Source organism: Zingiber officinale, chromosome 5A, assembly GCF_018446385.1.
Source record: "Zingiber officinale cultivar Zhangliang chromosome 5A, Zo_v1.1, whole genome shotgun sequence".
Taxonomy (NCBI): Eukaryota; Viridiplantae; Streptophyta; class Magnoliopsida; order Zingiberales; family Zingiberaceae; genus Zingiber; species Zingiber officinale.
Window position 1 is genome coordinate 133,234,667 of NC_055994.1, and position 19,999 is coordinate 133,254,665.

Genomic DNA, 19,999 nt, shown 5'->3' on the forward strand with positions numbered 1-19,999 from the left:
CCTCAAACTTCGGTGGATGAATACTTGGTTTGGAAATCGTATTGTTGCTTTAGTCGACGATTAGTTCTTCTAAAGCATTTGACTATATACCAATTGCTGGATCGGGTTGGCCAGCTGGAGGGGTGAATATCCTGTAAGTTAAAAATTCAAATCTCTTACTTTATTCTTAGCAGAGAACACACATTAATTAATAAAAAATAATATAGGTTTAATTACTTGGTTATAATTGGGGAGGTTGCTAATCTAAGGCAATGAAAGCACTAAGGCACTCCTTCTTTGACAGAGGTCAGAGGTAGAGAAACCCCTTACAACAATTAAGAGCATGAAATGAAAAGTACAAGTATAGAAGTAAAATATAGAGTGTGTTATCTAAACTTTGAGCACCAACTTTCTATTTATAGTCTACTAGTCGAAATGATCGTTATATTGACGTGACACTTCCCGGGGGCCTAGAAGAGATCCGAGCTCTTGGACTTGGTCGAATCGATCCACTTCACAATGAGTCTCTCCAACGGTTTTGGGCTTCCAGACACTTGAGAAGTGTCATGTCAGCATAACAATCATTTCGACCAGTAGACTATAAATAGAGAGTTGGTGCTCGAAGATTAGACAACACTTGTAATTTCAATTCTTAACTCTATATTAAGTATGCACTCTTAATTATTGTAAGAGGCTATTCTACCTTCAACAAAGGAGATCTTTAGTGTGCTTTCACTATCTTGGATTGACAACCTCCCTAGTTGTAAACCAAGTAAATTTCTGGTCTCTTCCTTTTTATGTTATTTATTTTGATTAATTAATGTGTGCTCCTTTCTAACTTTAAAAGTAAGAGAAGTGTTAACTTTACTTGCAGGGCTATTCACCCCTCCCCTCTAGCTAGTCCACCTGATCCAACACTAGGGGGTGAGACACTAGGTAGGAAGCCCTGGGGCTCGAGGACACCAGGTAAAAGTCTAGACAGGTCAAGGACCGAACATCTAGCGGGAAGTCCCAAAGGTTAAGATCGGATACTGAGCAAAAGTCCAAATATGTCTAGAGGATCGGATGTTTGGAAAATAAGTAATATCTCCTGAGAAAAGTGTGTGAGGATACGTTCCCTGAGAGGGAATAGTATCATCAGTTTGACCTAGGATTTCACTAGAAACCTAAAAGTCAAGACCAGATAGTCCAAATTAGACTGACTACTTTACACTTTATTATTATTATTATTATTATTATTATTATTAAATTATTATTATTATTATTAAGTGTTAACTCTGTGATATAGGAGTTAAATTTTGGAATTAACTGATCTAGGCTCGTGGAAGGGATCCAAGCACCTAGAAATAATTCAAGCACCTGGAAGGGATCCAAGCGCCTAGAAATGATCCAGAAGCCCTAAACATAGCCCGAAGGTAGGATGAGATGACAGCTTCTGATTGATCGAAGCATATCAACTTCTAGGGGCTTGGATGGGGTCTAGACGCTTGGGTTGGGATAAGTTTTGACAGATAGAGTTTTGCCGAGGTCAGGTCACATTAGCCTTGATTGAGGTGCCTAGAAGGGATCTATATGCTTGGAAATGCCTATAAAAGAAGGGTTCAACCAACATCTCAAGTATCAATTTCTCTATGACTTCCATGCTTGCATGCTGCTCCAAAAACTGTTCTATGATACCTGAATGCTACTCCGACAACCAACACTCAAGATTCTACATTATTCAGTTGTTGGTATAAGTTTTATTACTATCTTCAATTGTATTCCATATTTGTACTCTTCATTCTTTTAGTGATTGCCCAACGAAAGTGATTAATGATCGTGGACTCTGGACTAATAGTTGTTAGACTATGAACCAAGTAAAAACAAAGGTGTTAATCTTGTGCTTGTTCTCTTTTATTTTTTGCTGCATAATGTTGAGTTTCTTCGAAAAAGTGAAAAATGGTGCGTGCTATTCACCCCCTCTAGCACTTATCCTTGATCCCATAATTGGTATCAAAGCGGAAGTGCTTTGAATTGGTGCAACTATCATTCAGGCAATTTTTTTTTTCCATTTTTTAGTTAATCAAAATTGGTGCAATTACCCCTTCTGATAAATTTTTTGTCACCTGTCTTTTTTTGTTTCTCAAAGTTGGTGCAACACCACTTAAACAATTTTTTTTCTTGTTATTCTTCTTCTGCACTACTAATCTAAGACCAAGTCTTGATACATTTTTTGTCATTTTTTTTCTTGATGTGTGGTGATTATTCTAAATGACCCATCAAGAAGGGCATAGTACTGCCCAACCACCACTCTTCTCCAGTGAAGATTTCTACTATCGAAGAGTCGGATGGAGTTCCACCTAAAGACCTAGGTGGAAATTATTGGTCTCGTGCAGTTGGTTAGAGGGTGTGAATAGCCCTGCAATAAAATTTATACTTTCTTTTCCTTTCAAATTTAGCAAAGACAAACACAAGTTAAGTTAACAAATAAAATGAACATAAATTAAAGAAGAGGTAGGAATGTTTTACTTATTTTGCAACTGGGGAGGTTGCTAATCCAAGGCAGTGCAAGCTCACTAAGAATCTCCTTTGATGTAGGCGGAGAAACCTCTTACAATAGTTGAACACATAAAAGAAACTACAGAATTAGAAATGAAAGCTCAGAGTTCATTAACTTGTGTTGTGTCTGAATGAAAAAGGCCAAGGCTCTATTTATAGCCCACTGATCGAAAATAGCTATTTGCTGATGTGGCATCTTCGGGCACCTGGACGCTCTTCAGGCGCCCCCAGCGCGACAAATGTTATCTCCACACAACGTCTTCACAACGTCTTGAAGATGAAGTTTTTCATGTTTGGGCACCTGGACCCTCTCTGGGTGCCCGAACTGTTGCTAATGTGGACCCGAAGAGCAATCCACTACGGCGAGGCGCCTGTTGGGCACCTTGGTGGTTTGGGCACCCAGACCAATTAACCCAATGTTTACTCGTCTGGCACCTTTTCTAGTCGCACGCTTCATCTTTGGTCGCTTGGGTGATCCTCCAGCTTTCCAGAGTTGAGCTCACCTAAACCCAACTCTGGCCTTCTCGTCGAGCAGGCTTCCTCCCCGCTTCTTGTACCTTGAACGTCTTGAAGATAAAGTTTTTCATGTTCGAGCACCTGGACCCTCTCCGAGTGCCTGGACCGTTGCTGACGTGGACCCGAAGAGCGATCCATTACGACGAGGTGCCCGTTGGGCACCTTGGTGGTCTGAGCGCCCAAACCATCTTGTCCGAGAGCCTAGACCACTTAGTCCAGACACCCGAACCATCTTGTTTGGGGGCCCAAACCACTTAGTCCGAGCGCTTAGACCAGTTTGCCCAATGCTGACTCATCCGGTACCTTTTCCGGTCGCTTGCTTCGTCTTTGGTCACTTGGGTGATCCTTCAGTCTTCTAGAGTTGAGCTTACCTAAACCCAACTCCGGCCTTCTCCTCGACCAGGCTTCCTCCCCGACTTCTCGTCCCTTGAACGTCGCGTACACCTTTCTCGTCCGTCAGTATACTCTTCCGTAGCACCTCGTCGCTCGGATGCACCGAGTCTGTCAGCTCCCTTCCCATGCCATCCTTCTCGCTAGCTACATCTTCTGGTCGACTTCTTGTGTTCCTAAGCTCCTGCACACTTAAACACAAGGATCAAATACATAGGACCTATCTTAACTTGGTTGACCACATCAAAACTAACTCGGAGTGCTTACAATCTCTCTCTTTTTGATGTGTATCAACCAAGTTAAGTTAGAGTTAACCCAAAATAAAATTTGTACTAAGTAAATGAATTTACAATTATAACAAGAATTTACAGTTAAGTAAAAAAAAACTCCCCTTAACTTACTCTTATTTTCTCCCCCCTTAATCACAGCAAAAAATAGGGAAGAATACGAAACATTGCTATAAAAATTTAGAAAATTTTTTAGGGGTTTATGAATAGAAATAACAGAAAACTAATATTTTTAAAAATAATTTTCAAAAACTTTCTAATTTTACGAATTAATTCTTTGTTTTGATAAAAATAATTTTTTTAATAAAAAATCCTAAAATTTTTTATCAATGTCAGCTAGACGAAATTAGATTAATATAATTTTTTTCAAAAAAAATAATTTTTATTTTAACATAAATGAATTATTTCATGACAGAACCTAATTTTTAGAGAAATAAATTTGAAACATAGATTTTCATCTCTAAAAATTTTCTTAATTTTTATGACTATATAAAACAGACTGTATAACTGTAGAAAAATTAAATTTTTAAATATTTTCTTTTTAATAAATTTTAATACTAAAAATTATCATTTTGATAAAAAAAAATCGTAGAATATTATTTATAGAATTTTTTTTTTAAAAAAATCTTTTTTAGAGAATATAATAAATGATCACAAAATATAATTTTTTCAAAAATAAATCTACAAAATTATTTTAATTTTTAAAATATAATTTTTATTGATAAATTCATAAAAAATAATATAGTAGTCAAACAATTTCAAAAAAAATTCAGTTAGTAGATAATATTTCCATTTTAGACAAATAAAATTTTAAACATAAGATATAACCAAAAAGTTGATGAAATAATTAATTTTACAAAAAAGAATAAATTAAGGAAATTAATGCATAGAAATTAATTTATTGAGTTAAGCATTATATATTTTGGTATCCAAAATAAATTATCTTATATTGGATTAGTCAAATATTTTTTTGGAATTAAATTTCTATCTACTTTTATAATTTGGCTCTTATGGAATATAAAATACCAAATAAGCCTATCATAATTCTTAAATTTTAAATTTCAAAGAATATTCCAACATGCATAGTTATTTTTCAATTTGTCTATTTGTGCTTTTAATTTTTTATTTTCACTTTTCAAATTACCAAAATCTTCTACTGCATGCATTTGCTAAGGTTAATTTTAACTTTACATTTTCTTTTTCTAAATTAACCATATTTTTATAAAGCAATTTAATAAATTCAAATAACTCTTCAAGAGATCAGAAACGTACATTACTTACCGTTATGATTTCGTTGTCAGATGCTCCCTCTTTGTCATTGCTTTCTTTTGAAGACTCTCCCCCTTCATTGATGCTCATCTCGAACGGGCTTTCTTTGTCTTTAGGTAGGCATTCGGCTATAAGTGCTATTTCGACAATTTCCTCGGTCTCGAATTCTTCTGAAGATGACTCGGTATCCATCGAAAAGTTGGATTCGACTTCTTTTGGTTCTTCATAGAGCTTCATGAACTTTTCCCAAAATTCTTTTGCACTCTTGTAGTTGCTAATTCTGTCAAGTTCCTGAGTAGACAGAACACTCGGAAGATGGAACTCAGCCTTACTATTCACTTCAAATTTATCGTGTTGGTTTTCAGTTTAGCGGTGTTCTTTGAGTTCTTCTCTATTCTTGTCCTTGGGTGTTTCAAAACCATATTTAATTGTTAACAAAATATTAAAATTAGTTTTGAAGAATACCTCCATTTTTCGTTTCCAAAATGTAAGCTTCCCCTCAAACATTGGTGGATAGATGCTTCCTCCAGCCATCTCATTGCTTGAGTTCGCGGTTAGTCCTTCTGAAGTATTTGGACTTTGGTATCAATTGTTGGTCCAGTGCGGCCGACTAGAGGGGGTGAATAGTCCTACAATCAAATTTATACTTTCTTTTGCTTTGAAGGTAGCGAAAGCTCACTAAGAATCTCCTTTGATGTAAGTGGAGAAGCCTCTTATAGAAGTTGAAGTATAGAAAAGAAACTACAGAATTAGAAAAGAAAGTTCAGAGTTCGTTAACTTGTGGTGTGCCTAAATGAAGAAGACGAGGGCTCTATTTATAGCCCACTGGTCGAAAGTAGCTGTTTGCTGAAGTGGCATCTTCGGGCATCTGGACCCTCTCCGGGCACCCCAAGTGTGGCAAATGTTATCTCTAAGCAATGGCTTAGCAACGTCTTGAAGATGGAGTTTTTCATGTCTAGGTGCCTGGACCCTCTCTAGTCGCCCGGACAGTTGCTTATGAGGACCCAAAAAGAGATCCACTACAATAAGGCACCCGTTAGGTACCTTGGTGGTCCAGGTTCTAGGACCATCTTGTCCAGGTGCCTAGACCAATCAACCTATTGTTGACTCATCCGACGCCTTCTCCAGTCGCTTGCTTTGTCTTCGGTCGCTTGGGTGATTCTCCGGCCTTCTAGAGTTGAGCTCACCCAAACTCAACTCCAGCCTTCTCCTCAAGTAGGCTTCCTCCCCATCAAGTAAGCTTCCTCCCCAGCTTCTCATCCCTCAAATGTCGCACATGTCCTTCTCATCCCCTAGTGTACTCTTCCGCAGCACCTCATTCCTCAGATGCACTGAGCCCATTGACCCCCTTCCCATGTCATCCTTCTCACTAGCTGTGTCTTTCACTTAACTTCTTGTATTCCTAAGCTCTTGCACACTTTGACACAATGATCAAATACATAGGACCTATGTTAACTTGGTTCACCACATTAAAACTAACCCGGGGTACTTATAGAAATGTGGATCATTATCCAGACTGGGTTCACACTACCTCTTGATGAAAATGGAATACCTATGGGATGCGAAAACTGGGACCCACACATGATGAAGAAAATTGAGGATAATGTAAAGGCTACTCAAACTGTCCAGTGCAACTTAACCAAAGAGGAGTTGAACTGAGTCAGACCATTCAAAAGCGTCAAAGACCTTTGGGAGAAACTAATTGAACTACACGAATGGACCTCCGACACAAAAGTAAGTAAGAGTGACTTATTTTTAAATAAATTATATAATGTTTAAATGTAAAAAAGAAGAATCGCAGGCCAGCTGTACGGCTAGATGCAAGATCTGCTTAACGACCTCCACTCAATCGGACAAAATGTAGAGAACCGTGATGTTATAAGGTATACTCTTAATACATTTCCTCAGAATACTTTGTGGGCATATATCATAGATGCTTATAAGGTTTCTAAAGATCTCTCAATTATTAGATTAGACAAACTTTTTTTTTAATTTGAATTACTAATGCACGCCCTGTAGGGAAAGGAATTGCTTTGCTTGCAAGAAAAATCTAGTCAAAGGAGCCAAAGCACAAGTCCTGATTTGATCTCGAGTCTGAAGATGAATCGGATTTCAAAAACAACGATGAGATCACTACTAAAGTAGTTAATCTAGTTCAGAAATTATACAAAAAGAAGAATAGATTCACCAAATGTGAGATCAACAAGGTGATCCAAACCAAGACCAAAAAGACAAGTTTGAACCCAACAACAAAGCACAAGTCAGAAGTAACTTGCTACGGCTGCAATAAGAAGGGGCACCTCAAATTGGAGTGTCTAAATCTAAAAGAAGTTAAAAAGCAAAGGAGAAAGAAGGCTCTGAAGGCAACATGGGATGAATCCTCATCGGAAGACTTGGAAGATAAAGAACAAGCTCAAGCGAGCTTCCTTGCACTATTGGCACATGAATAAGTGGCCGAGATCGAGCTCGAGTCCAAAATTGGATCCAAATCTGAAGTCGAGTCAAAGAGAAGTCACAGACCCATATCTATTTCAGATGATTCAAATAATGAGGTATACTCTCCTTTGGTCAAAAGATTATACACTTTCAATAATTATTTGATGTAAAAATTAGCAAATCTAACGTCCAGGTCAAGTCACTTCAAAAGGTGGCAACAACTCTTAAGGAAGTGACTAACTTAAGTTCTTTGACTGACCAAGTTCAAAGTGGAACTTCAACTCAAGTCTAATAACTTAAGGAAGAAAATTCCACTCTAGAAAATCAAGTCAAAGAAATTAAGAATTTATTGAAATTGTTCACTATACAACAACAATAACAACAACAACAACCAAGACTTTTCTCTCTAGGTGGGGTCGGCTGTATGAATCTTTTTACGTCATTGAGTTCTATCTCCTATTATATCATCATCTATATTTAAATAAATTTTATCTTATTTTATTATTGCTAACCAAGTCTTTTTTTGTCTTCCTCTTCCTCATTTGATATGCATATTTATCATAGTTTCACATCACCTAACTGGAGCATTTATTGGTCATCTAAGTATATGTCTATACCATCTCAAACGTATCTCTCGAAGTTTTTCCTCAATAGATGCAGCTCTGACTTTCTCTCTAATGCTCTCATTTCTTATTTTGTCCATCCTCGTATGTCCACACATCCACCTTAATATCCTCATCTTTGCAACTCTCATCTTTTGCTCATGTACTCAAGTCATAGCCCAACATTCAGCTCCATATAACATAGCAGGTCTAACTGTGGTTTTATAGAACTTACCTTTAAGTTTAAGAGGTACTTTACGATCACATAAAATACTCGATGCTCCCCTCTATTTCACCCATCTTGCTTGTATTCTATGTAAGACATCTCTCTCAATCCCTCCATCATTTTGCAAAAATGATCCTAAATATTTAAATCTCTCGGTTCCAGGCAACTTGACCTCTCCTATCTTAACAATTATTCCATTATTTCTAATATTGCTAAACTTAAATTTCATATATTCTGTCTTTAATCTACTAAGCTTAAAACCTTTCTCTTCTAGTGTTTCCCTCCAAGATTCTAGTTTAGCATTTACTCCTTCACATGTTTCATCTACCAAAATAATATCATCTGTAAACAACATGCACCACGGTACTGTGTCTTGAATGTGCGCAGTGAGTTCATTCATAATTAGTGTAAAAAGATAGGGACTTAGAACTGATCCTTGATGTAACCTTATTTTTATTGGAAATGCTTCAGTTACTCTGTCTGAAGTCTTTACTCTGGTCATTACATCCTCATACATATCCTTAATTAGTTCAATATATGTTACGCTAACACCTCTCTTTTCTAAAATTCTCCGTATAATTTCTCTTATGACTCTATCATAAACTTTCCTTCTCTCTTCCTTCCTTCCTTCTCTCCAGTTGGCGGCCCTATTTCTCTTCTCTTCCCTTGCCGTCGGCCGGCCAACCACAGCCCACTTCTCCTTCTCAGTTTCCAGCGGCGATGGCAGAGGCGAACACGGCAGGGAGCAGCAAGCGACAGCGGTGATTCCGACCAAATCCACCTCGCCGGAGGGGTTCTCCGGTGAGATCCTTCACCTTCCGGCACTTTCCAAGGCTCTACCTACTGGGTTCAGGCGGCAGCGACAGAGGAGGTCTGACAATCCATCTCCATTCATCTCTGGCCAACTTCCAGTGAAGGGGTTCTTCGTTGGAAGATTGCGTTCATCTCATTGTTGTTGCAGCAGCATCAACCAGCAAAGTGAGCTACTGTCCACCGGTTTTGGGGGTTCCGAGCCTGGTCTCCGTGTGAGGACGGAGATAGCCATTGGTATTTGAAGAAGAAGTGTGGATTGTGGTTGGAAGTCTTAGTTTATTTCATGTTTATTACTTTTGTTTACTTGTGTTGATGCTTTGATTGAATGCTTGTATCAAACTTGATTCCCCATGTTTAAATTGCACAAATTATGCTTAATTAGATTAACACATACAAAGTGTTCGAAGAATTGCTTCAACCAAGTGTTAGGTTTATTTTAATGCATTTTAGTTTGTTTAATTCTTGCTTTGTTCAGTACTTTCAATTTCGTTAAGTTCTAGTCGTTAAGTTCTAGTCTTCATTTGAATGCAATTAGGTTAGGTTAGATTAGATTTCTTTAATGCTTCAGGTTTCATTCCATGCTTAATTTCATAGATGCTTCCTTTAGGTTAGATAGGGATTTCTTTACTTGCAATGTCTTTTATTCATTAGGGTTAGTTTCATTACTCGTATTGTCTTTCATTATTTAGGTTAGATTTTATTTGATGCTTCGCTATTTCAATCCTTAGTTTAATCGTGTTGATGATTAACCCCTAGCATAGAGCGACAATGCGTTGTGGATTAATTGTTGGCGCTTAGTTAGATTTTATTCCGCATTAGAGTAATTTTTTATTTGTCTTACTTTTAATTTGTTAAATTTAGAATCAAATCCCAAACCCCCATTTCTATATTGAAAACCCCAAAATAGAAATAACCTACGATCCTAAATTACTATCCTATCGTTGCTTTCGTTGGCAGATGACCCGAGTCATTCCTATACTACATTAGTGTAGGAGGGGTTTAGTACTTCATTGTTTGATGCCCAATTCACGACAAAATTGGGCCATAATCAAATTGGCGCCGTTGCTGGGGAGAAGGAAGGAAGAAGAGAGTGTTGCGGTGGGGAAGGATTGCGTGCCCTAGATGCCGCGGGAGGAAATCGCGCGAGAAGAGAAAGAGATGTCGCACTGTGTCGTGCGGGTGAGAAGGAAAAGGAGAGGGTTTCTTAACGGGTTATTGAATTTTGGATATTGGGTTGTGAAGTTGAGGTTTTTGGGTTAATGTGATCCGGATCCATTAATCAATAAGAATTGAAATTGGGTTTTGGAATTGGGCTTGAAGAGTAGGCTTTTGGAGTTAAATTGTTGGCTCAAATTGGACTCTTCTCTTTATCCAAATTGGAGATAAGTTGGACTTGGATGAGGATAATCTCTATGGACGGTCCAGATCTCTTTAAATGAGGATGAAGGCTAGATCACTTGATTTGACTGAAGGGGCAGGATCTCTCTTGATCTGGATCAACGGTTCATATTAATTTAGCTTGATCTCCTCCATTTGACATCTAAATCAAGTCAAATTCGATCCGTCTCGACCCTAAGCCATGACTCTTTTGATTTTCTACAAAACCACATAAAAATATGAAATTAAATTCCACAATTTATAGGAAATTTATAATTAAGTCTAAAATTAATTCTACTCACAAAATGTAGTATAAACATAAAATTAAGCATGTGAGAAGGTATAAAATGCTACGTATAAGAGCCAAAATAATATACAAAATACCCATTATTAATGACCCAAATGGAAAACTTGTAGACCTAAAATACTATAAGAGTGTGATAGGTAGTCTTCTATACTTAACCGTAAGTCGACCTGATATTTTATTTGCGGTTAGTATGTGTGCTATATACCAAACTTGTGCTAAAGAATCCCACTTAACTAATGTAAAAAAGAATTTTCAGATATCTAAAAAGAACATCAAATGTAGAAATTTGGTATCCTAGAACACTTAACTTCGAACTCATAGGTTACTCTGACTCAGACTATGCTAGTTGTAAACTAGACCATAAGTGGTGTCAGTTACTTGGACCATCACTTGTCAGCTGGTTTAGTAGAAAGTAATATTGTGTTGCCTTATCCACTACTGAGGTAGAATATATAGCAATAGGAGAATGTGTTACACAATTTTTATAGATGATGCAGATTCTAAAAGATTTTAATTTAAACTTTACAAATACAAAAGTACTAATTGGCAATGTTAGTTCAATTAACTTAACAAAAAATCTTGTGTATCATTCAAGAACCAAACACATCGAAATTAGATGTCACTTTATCAGGGATCATGTCACTAAAGGTGACATTGAACTCAAGTACATTGAGTCCAAGTCAAACTTAGCTGACATATTCACCAAACCTTTCCCTGAAAATGAATTTAGTAACTTACGTCGATAATTAGGAATGTGTGTAATAGACTAGGACCATTATTTTCAAAAGTTTTCAAATTCTAGGGTAAAATTCTTTATACAGTTTTCTCAAAATTTCCTTATTTTTAGAATTTTTAAAATTAATTTTAGCCTTAATCTAGATCTAATCAATAGAAAGCATGTTCTTATAGATCTAGGACTTGAGCATCTCACCAACACATTAGAGTTACCTTGTTTGTGTATTGCCGAACTTAGAAAGGGGTGAGATGCATAGACATATTGCCTACACTTAAGATTCTTATATCAGTGCATCAACATAATGTTGGGATCCTTTGTACGCGGCTAGAGAGGGGGGGTGTGAATAGCCGACCCCAATTGCTCGCGTTTCTTTCTACAAACTAGGGTTAGCGCAGCAGAAACTAAATGCAGAAAGAAAACAGGAGAAGAAATCAAACCTCTACGCAAGGATGTAACGAGGTTCGGAGATGAAACTCCTACTCCTCGGCGTGTCCGTAAGGTGGACGAACCCAATCAATCCGTCGGTGGATGAGTCCCCGGAAAACCGGCTAATAAAAACACTCCTTCTGGGTGGAGAAACCTCGCCACAGAAACTTCTTGCAACAGCAAGAAAAGAGTACAAGGAAAACAAGAAATAAAGTACAATACAAATGTAAACTTTCTTGCCTTCTCTTCGACTGGAAGAAGCAGCAGCTCCAGCCTACAACAACAGGTGACCCAGCCGGAAGCTCACGCAAGCTTCAAAGCAGCTCAACAAAGCTCAATAGCAAGTTAGCGACCAGAGTAAAGAAGGAAGAAGAAGAATGAGGCTCGCAGCAGCCCCTCCTTTATAACTCGCAAGAAAACGAAGAAACACAAGAAATCAGCCGTTGCGTCAAAGGCTAGTGCCGGATCGGCTCGGACCGATCAGTCCATGTGGATCGGTCCACGACCGATCCATTCCTCCTCCTTCGCTGTTCCATCCTCGATCGGTCCATGGACCGATCAGGAACCTCCTGATCGGTCCGGACCGACTGACCTGATCGGTCCCCGACCGATCAGCTTGCGCTCGCCCGCTGCTGCGATCGGTCCGATCGATCACCGATCGATCAGTTAACACACAGTATGCTACTGATGTGTTACTGATCGGTCACCAGACCGATCAGAATATTCTCGGTATCACTGGATCGATCACCAGATCGATCCAGCTCATGGTTTTCGCCCAAACCAAGTCCAAACCAACATCCGGTCAATCTTGACCTGTTGGTACATTGCGCCTAGCATCCGGTCACTCCCTTGACCTGCTAGGACTCCCCGCTAAGTGTCCGGTCAATCCCTTTGACCCACTTAGACTTTTCTCTCCGTACCAAGTATCCGGTCACTCTTATGACCTACTTGGACTTCCCATCACCAGATGTCCGATCACCCTTGATCCATCTGGATTTTCCCTTGCCCGGCTTCACTCACCAGGACTTTCACCTAGCTTCACTCACTAGGGTTTTCACCTGACTTCACTCACCAGGATTTCCACAACTGCCTGGCTTCACTCACCAGGACTTTCCAACTGCCTAACATCCCAGTTAGGACTTTCTCATTCACCTAGCTTCACTCACTAGGATTTTCACCTAGCTTCACTCACCAGGATTTTCCCGAATGCCTGGCTTCACTCACCAGGACTTTCACCTTCACCTAGCTTCACTCAGTAGGATTTTCACCTGGATTCACTCACCAGGATTTCCCCGTGCCTCACTCACTGTGGACTTTCCCCGTGCCAACTCCTGTTTGGACTTTCCCCGTGCCAAGCCTCCATACTTGGACTTTCCGCGTGCCAAGCTCCTGCTTGGACTTTTCCCCGTGCCAAGTCTCCGTACTTGGACTTTTCCAGTGCCAAGTCTCCATACTTGGACTTTTCGCGTGCCAAGCTTCCTGCTTGGACTTTTCCCGAATCAGGTCAACCAAGTCAACCTTGACTTACGGTTGCACCAATAATCTCCCAAACATCTATTCTTGTCCCATATCAAGAATAGAACTCTCTCACGAGTGTCAAACATCAACATGCAACTCAACTAGGTCAACCTTGACCTAAGGTTGCACCAACAATCTTCCCAAGTCAAACATGAAAATACAACTCGAGTCAAGTCACCTCGAGTCGGGTCAACCAGGTCAACCTTGACCTAAGGTTGCACCAACAATCTCCCCCTTTTTGATGTTTGACAAAACCCATAATCAAGTTAGGTTAACCTGATAACCTAACTTAGGTTTTCCAACCATCTTCCAATGTCCAATGTTCTTTCCTTGAACATTCTCTGGACATTCTCCCCTTAGGTTAACCCGATAACCTAACTTGGGTTCTCCAATAATTCTCCCCCTTTTTGACACACATCAAAAAGAATTCCAATGTTCTTCCTCGAACATTCCTTGACATTCTTCCCCTAGCTTAGGTTAACCCGATAACCTAACTTGGGTTTTGCAACCATCTTCCAGTGTCCAATGTTCTGTCCTTGAACACTCTCTGGACATTCTCCCCTTAGGTTAACCCGATAACCTAACTTGGGTTCTCCAATAATTCTCCAATGAACACTCTCCCCTTTTTGACACATATCAAAAAGAAAAATGAGAGTATCAAGGTCAAGAGTTTCTTTCTAATGAAAGTCTCATACCTTTCATTGAAACTCTTAATTTCCCCCTTGATACTAAACTTAACAATCAACTTAGTGATAATCCCATATCACTAATCCTCAAAAGTCTTAAGGAGTAAAAACTCCCCCTAAAAGTCAACTCCCCCTTGACAATTAGTTAAGACTCCCCCTAAAGGTCAACTCCCCTTTGACCATTGCACCAACAATGTCTTTGAGAGTTCCAAACCTTTAGAAATCCAAAAAAAATACCACTTCCATAACTGAAATTTTAGACAACAGCTGAAAAATCAGAAATTTGGCACGCCCTGATCGGTCCCCAGTTCACCAGATCACACTCGTGCTACTGGAACTCACTGGATCGGTCTGCAGACCGATCCACAATACTCTGGATCGGTCCGCAGACCGATTAGATCTTCCCTGGATCGGTCCCCGGACCGATCCAGCCACTGAAATCAGAACTTCTGATTTCCCCTTCCGAAAAATCAGAAACTCCTAATAAATTCAAGAAAATTCCAAAAATTATGAAACTTTGAGGATACATTCCTCATATCATACACTATCATGGAAAAATAGTTTTCTATGAAAATAACTTCCATTTTTCAATCTTGATACAAAGTTTAAAAAATTTTGAAATAGTTCAAGTTTAACTAAACTTTGTATCACAATGTTCAATGATGAATGCTATCACTAGAAAAGCTTCATCAAGGTTTTTCAAATCAATTTTAAAATGATTTTAAACCTTTTAATTTAGGACCACAATCTTAGGGCTATATGTACATGACTTGTACATAAGCTTTCCCTATGATCCCCCATGACTTGTACATAATCTTAGGGCTAATCTAGGTACAAGAACTATGCACCTTGATCCTAACTCATGATCCTAATATCTCACACACATCTATAGTGTATCAAACACATCCAAGTCAATTTTGATGTGAGATATGGGTTTAGGTCATCTTAGGCTAAGTTCTCATGCATTTTCTAAACACCAACTTGATCTCATTATCAAATTGTGTTTCTATCCTTAAATCAATTTAAATTGATCATTAATGCAAGAGATGATGACATGGCATGAAATACTATCATAAATAAAAATATGTGCCAATGTCATGATGTCATGACATAAAGTTTGAAACTTAAATAAAGCATGACATATAAACTAGCCTGAGCATTATCATGACATTTCAAATGATAACAAAACTAAACATGATGTCATGACATGTGAGGGCAAACAATCATGGCAAGATTTAGCATACATAAATATACCTAGATTACCTATCTAAGTATCCTTAACCACTTTGCTAACCTAAAATTTAACCCTTGATTGCCTTAAAATGCCAAAATCCTAATTTTGACACTTCTTGAACTCTAGATTAATTCATGCCACTTAAAGATCAAATTTATCCTCAAAACTTGGCATGTTTCATTTTTCCTCGAGAATTCTCTAGATTTTCCCAAATTATGCCAATTAAAATCATTCTTTTCCATAACGGCACATTTTACTCTTCCAAGGAGTAAATGATAATTCTATTTCATTTTCAAAGGTTCACAAAACCTTGAAAATGCTCCTTGAGTGTCAATTTCCTCAAAGTTGGGTTAACTACCCTTCTAATCGGAGTTGACACTCTCTAACCCATTTATGAGGTAGAGAGGATGCTCCTAGGAACCCAATACCTATTTGAGCTCATTGGGTTCACTAAATATTCACTAGGGATGACTTCCCTAGTAACCCTCCTAATGACCCTCCTAGGCTTTGAAGCCTTGGTCATTTGGGACTCATCAAGATCAACTCTAGGGGTGACTCCCCTTGTGACCTTGGTGATGGTCTTCCTAGCCCTAGATTTTGTTCCATAATCGAATGGAACATTGTGATAAGTGGGCTTGACCACTTGGAACTTAGGTTTGTGACCCAAACCTTTCTTGTCCTTGGACATTGGTTTTTGACCCTTAAACCCTAGAGATGACTTCTCCAAGTTCTTAAGAGCCTTTTCCAAAGTATCAAGTCTTGACCTCAAGACTTGATTCTCCTTCTCTAATACCTCAATTTTTAATTTTTCATTTTTCCTTGAGGTATTCCTAGGCATGTGTCTAGTTGTTTTGGGATTCCTACCTAGGTTCTTCTTAGCCTTAGATGGATTAATTCTAGGGTTGGCTTTCCTAGTGTTATCCTTATCTAGACTCACATGTTTGGCACCTAAGCATGTGTATTGATTCCTATAATTAACATGCTTATCTTTTTTGACAATAGCAATAAGGCTACTAGCATGTGTCTTATTATTATTGCAATAATGTGCCTTAGAAATTACCTTAGGGTTTGCCTTAGCTCCCCCTATCGATGTGCTCGTCTTCTTGTCCTTGTGAGGTTGCCTCCCCCTCGGACATTGGCTCCGATAATGTCCCCTTCGCTTGCATTGGAAACACACCACGTGCTCCTTGCTCTTGCGTATCAGGACTCCGGCTTCCTTGGTCTTTGGCCGCGGGTGAGTCCTCCTAACCCTCTTTGGACACTTACTCTTGTAATGTCCATACTCCCTACACTCAAAGCACATTATGTGTAATTTGCTAGAAACTAAATGGCTTGAGTTACCTAGAGTTAAGGATGGATGAACGCTCTCTCCTTCATCCCTTCCGGAGGTAGAAGCTTCTTCTCCTTGCTCCGAACTTGAAGAGGAACACTCCTCCTCTTCTTCTTTCGACGTTGAGTAACCCTCAACTTCTAATTCCTCTCCTCCATGATGTGAGCTCCTTGGCTCACTTGACTCCTCTTCATGGCTTGAAGTGGAGTTCCCCTCATGGAACTTAGCCAAGTTGTTCCACAACTCCTTGGCATTGTTGTATCCACCTATCTTACATAGAACATCATTAGGTAAAGAAAATTCAAAAATTTTCAATACCTCATCGTTGACTAGGGATTGGTGGACTTGTTCCTTGGTCCACTCCTTCTTCTCTAGGGTTTCTCCTTTCTTGTCCATCGGAGGCTTGAAACCTAATTGTACACAACTCCAATTTTCAATGTTAGTCATAAGGAAATATTTCATCCTTACCTTCCAATATGCGAAGTCGTCGCGATCGTAGAAGGGTGGAATTGTGATGTCTTCTCCGAGTTGATCCATCTCTAGCTCGTGCTCCCCCGGGTGTTGATCCAACGAAGAGCGACCTCGCTCTGATACCACTTGTTGGGATCCTTTGTATGCGGCTAGAGAGGGGGGGTGTGAATAGCCGACCCTAATTGCTCGCGTTTCTTTCTACAAACTAGGGTTAGCGCAGCGGAAACTAAATGCAGAAAGAAAACAGGAGAAGAAATCAAACCTCTACGCAAGGATGTAACGAGGTTCGGAGATGAAACTCCTACTCCTCGGCGTGTCCGTAAGGTGGACGAACCCAATCAATCTGTCGGTGGATGAGTCCCTGGAAAACCGGCTAATAAAAACACTCCTTCTGGGTGGAGAAACCTCGCCACAGAAACTTCTTGCAACAGCAAGAAAAGAGTACAAGGAAAACAAGAAATAAAGTACAATACAAATGTAAACTTTCTTGCCTTCTCTTCGACTGGAAGAAGCAGCCGCTTCCAAGTGCCTACAGCAGCAGGTGACCCAGCCGGAAGCTCACGCGAAGCTTCAAAGAAGCTCAACAAAGCTCAACAGCAAGCTTAGCAGCACCAAGAACAGAAAGAAGGAAGAAGAAGAATGAGGCTCGCAGCAGCAGCCCTCCTTTTATAACCTGCGAAGAAAACGAAGAAACACAGAAGAAATCTAGCCGTTGGGAAGAGCGGCATCTGATCGGCCTCAGGACCGATCAGTTATGTGGATCGGTCCGCAGATCGATCCATCCTCCTTCTGTTCCATCCCCGATCGGTCCATGGACCGATCAGGAACCTCCTGATCGGTACCGTGCCAGGCTTACCTGATCGGTCCCCGCACCGATCAGCCCCTCTTGCGCCCGCCTCGCTTCGATCGTCTCGATCGATCACCGATCGATCAGTTAACACACGATGCTATCGATAGTTACGATCGGTCACCGCATCGATCGAATATTCTCAGATCACCGGATCGATCACCGATCGATCCAGCTCATGGTTTTCGCCCAAACCAAGTCCAAACCAACATCCGTCAATCTTGACTGTTGGTACATTGCCTAGCATCCGGCCACCCTTGACCTGCTAGGACTTCCCGCTAAGTGTCCGGTCAACCTTTGACCCACTTAGACTTTTCTCTCCGTACCAAGTATCCGGTCACTTATGACCTACTTGACTTCCCATCACCGGATGTCCGATCACCCTTGATCCATCCGGATTTTCCCTTGCCCGGCTTCACTCACGGGACTTTCACCTAGCTTCACTCACTAGGGTTTTCACCGACTTCACTCACCAGATTTTTTCACTGCCCGGCTTCACTCACGTGACTTTCCAACCGCCTAACATCCCAGTTAGGACTTTCTCATTCACCTAGCTTCACTCACTAGGATTTTCACCGCTTCACTCACCAGATTTTCCAATGCCTGGCTTCACTCACCAGGACTTTCACCTTCACCTAGCTTCACTCACTAGGATTTTCACCTGGATTCACTCACCAGGATTTCCCGACCGGCTTCACTCACCGGGACTTTTCCCCGTGCCAAACTCCCTGTTTGACTTTCCCGTGCCAAGCCTCCATACTTGGACTTTCCGCGTAGCTCCTGCTGGACTTTTCCCCGTGCCAAGTCTCCGTGCTTGGACTTTTCCAGTCCAAGTCTCCATACTTGGATTTTTCGCGTGCCAAGCTCCCTGCTTGACTCAATCAGGTCAACCAAGTCAACCTTGACTTACGGTTGCACCAATAATCTCCCAAACATCTATTCTTGTCCCATATCAAGAATAGAACTCTCTCACGAGTGTCAAACATCAACATGCAACTCAACTAGGTCAACCTTGACCTAAGGTTGCACCAACAATCTTCCCAAGTCAAACATCAAAATACAACTCGAGTCAAGTCACCTCGAGTCGGGTCAACCAGGTCAACCTTGACCTAAGGTTGCACCAACACATAAGTCTGGGCGTTAAATACCAAATTTATAGCAATTAGGTTAAGTAATCCAGGTTAGTCAAATACTAACTAGATACAAAGACCTAACCTGACTAACCAAGTGAACACTACTGTCTTCTGATAGTTAGTTAGTAACTAATGGTTAAACAGTTAAGGATAATTTGTAGTTGACTAGATTATTTTGAAATGATCTCTGGTTCAGGGGGAGGATTAATAAGTCAATAAATTTTGAAAACATTCTTTTTATTTTTTTAAAAAATATATATATTTTTGAAAAAGATTATCATATGTTTTGAAAAATTGTTTTGAAAACTATTTCAATTTTTCCAAACTACTTTAAAATAATTTTAAATGTTGCAGCACTTAGTATTTTAACTTTTTCTTTGGAGAACTTTAGCTTTAAATCCTTTAAGTTTTTTTTTGGAGAACTTAGCATTTTCAAAAAATTTTTTTGTAAAACTTTAAAGTTTCTAAAGTTAGTAGATTTTAAAGTATTTTCAACTTTATTAGCCTTGTGAAAATGCTAATATATAGTGTTTTCAAATTTTTTTTTTTTTTTGAAAGATGTCTTTAAAAACTTTTAAAACCTGCTTTACAAGATGTATTGAAAACACTTTGAAAAAGTTTTTGAAAAGGCTCTTTTCAAAACTATTTTTTTTAGATTTTTAATAAGTTGTTTTTTTTATCATTTTGAAATGCTAAGTGATTTCAAAATTGTCTTTGAACATACTTAAACATATATTGTAAAACATTTTTTTGAAAAGGGTTTATGGTAATAACATTTTTCCTCCCTCAAGTAATCCTGAGAATTATTTTATTATAAAAAATTATATCAGTTTACTTTCCTTAGCACATTTTTTAAAATATCTATTCATGTTTTTTGA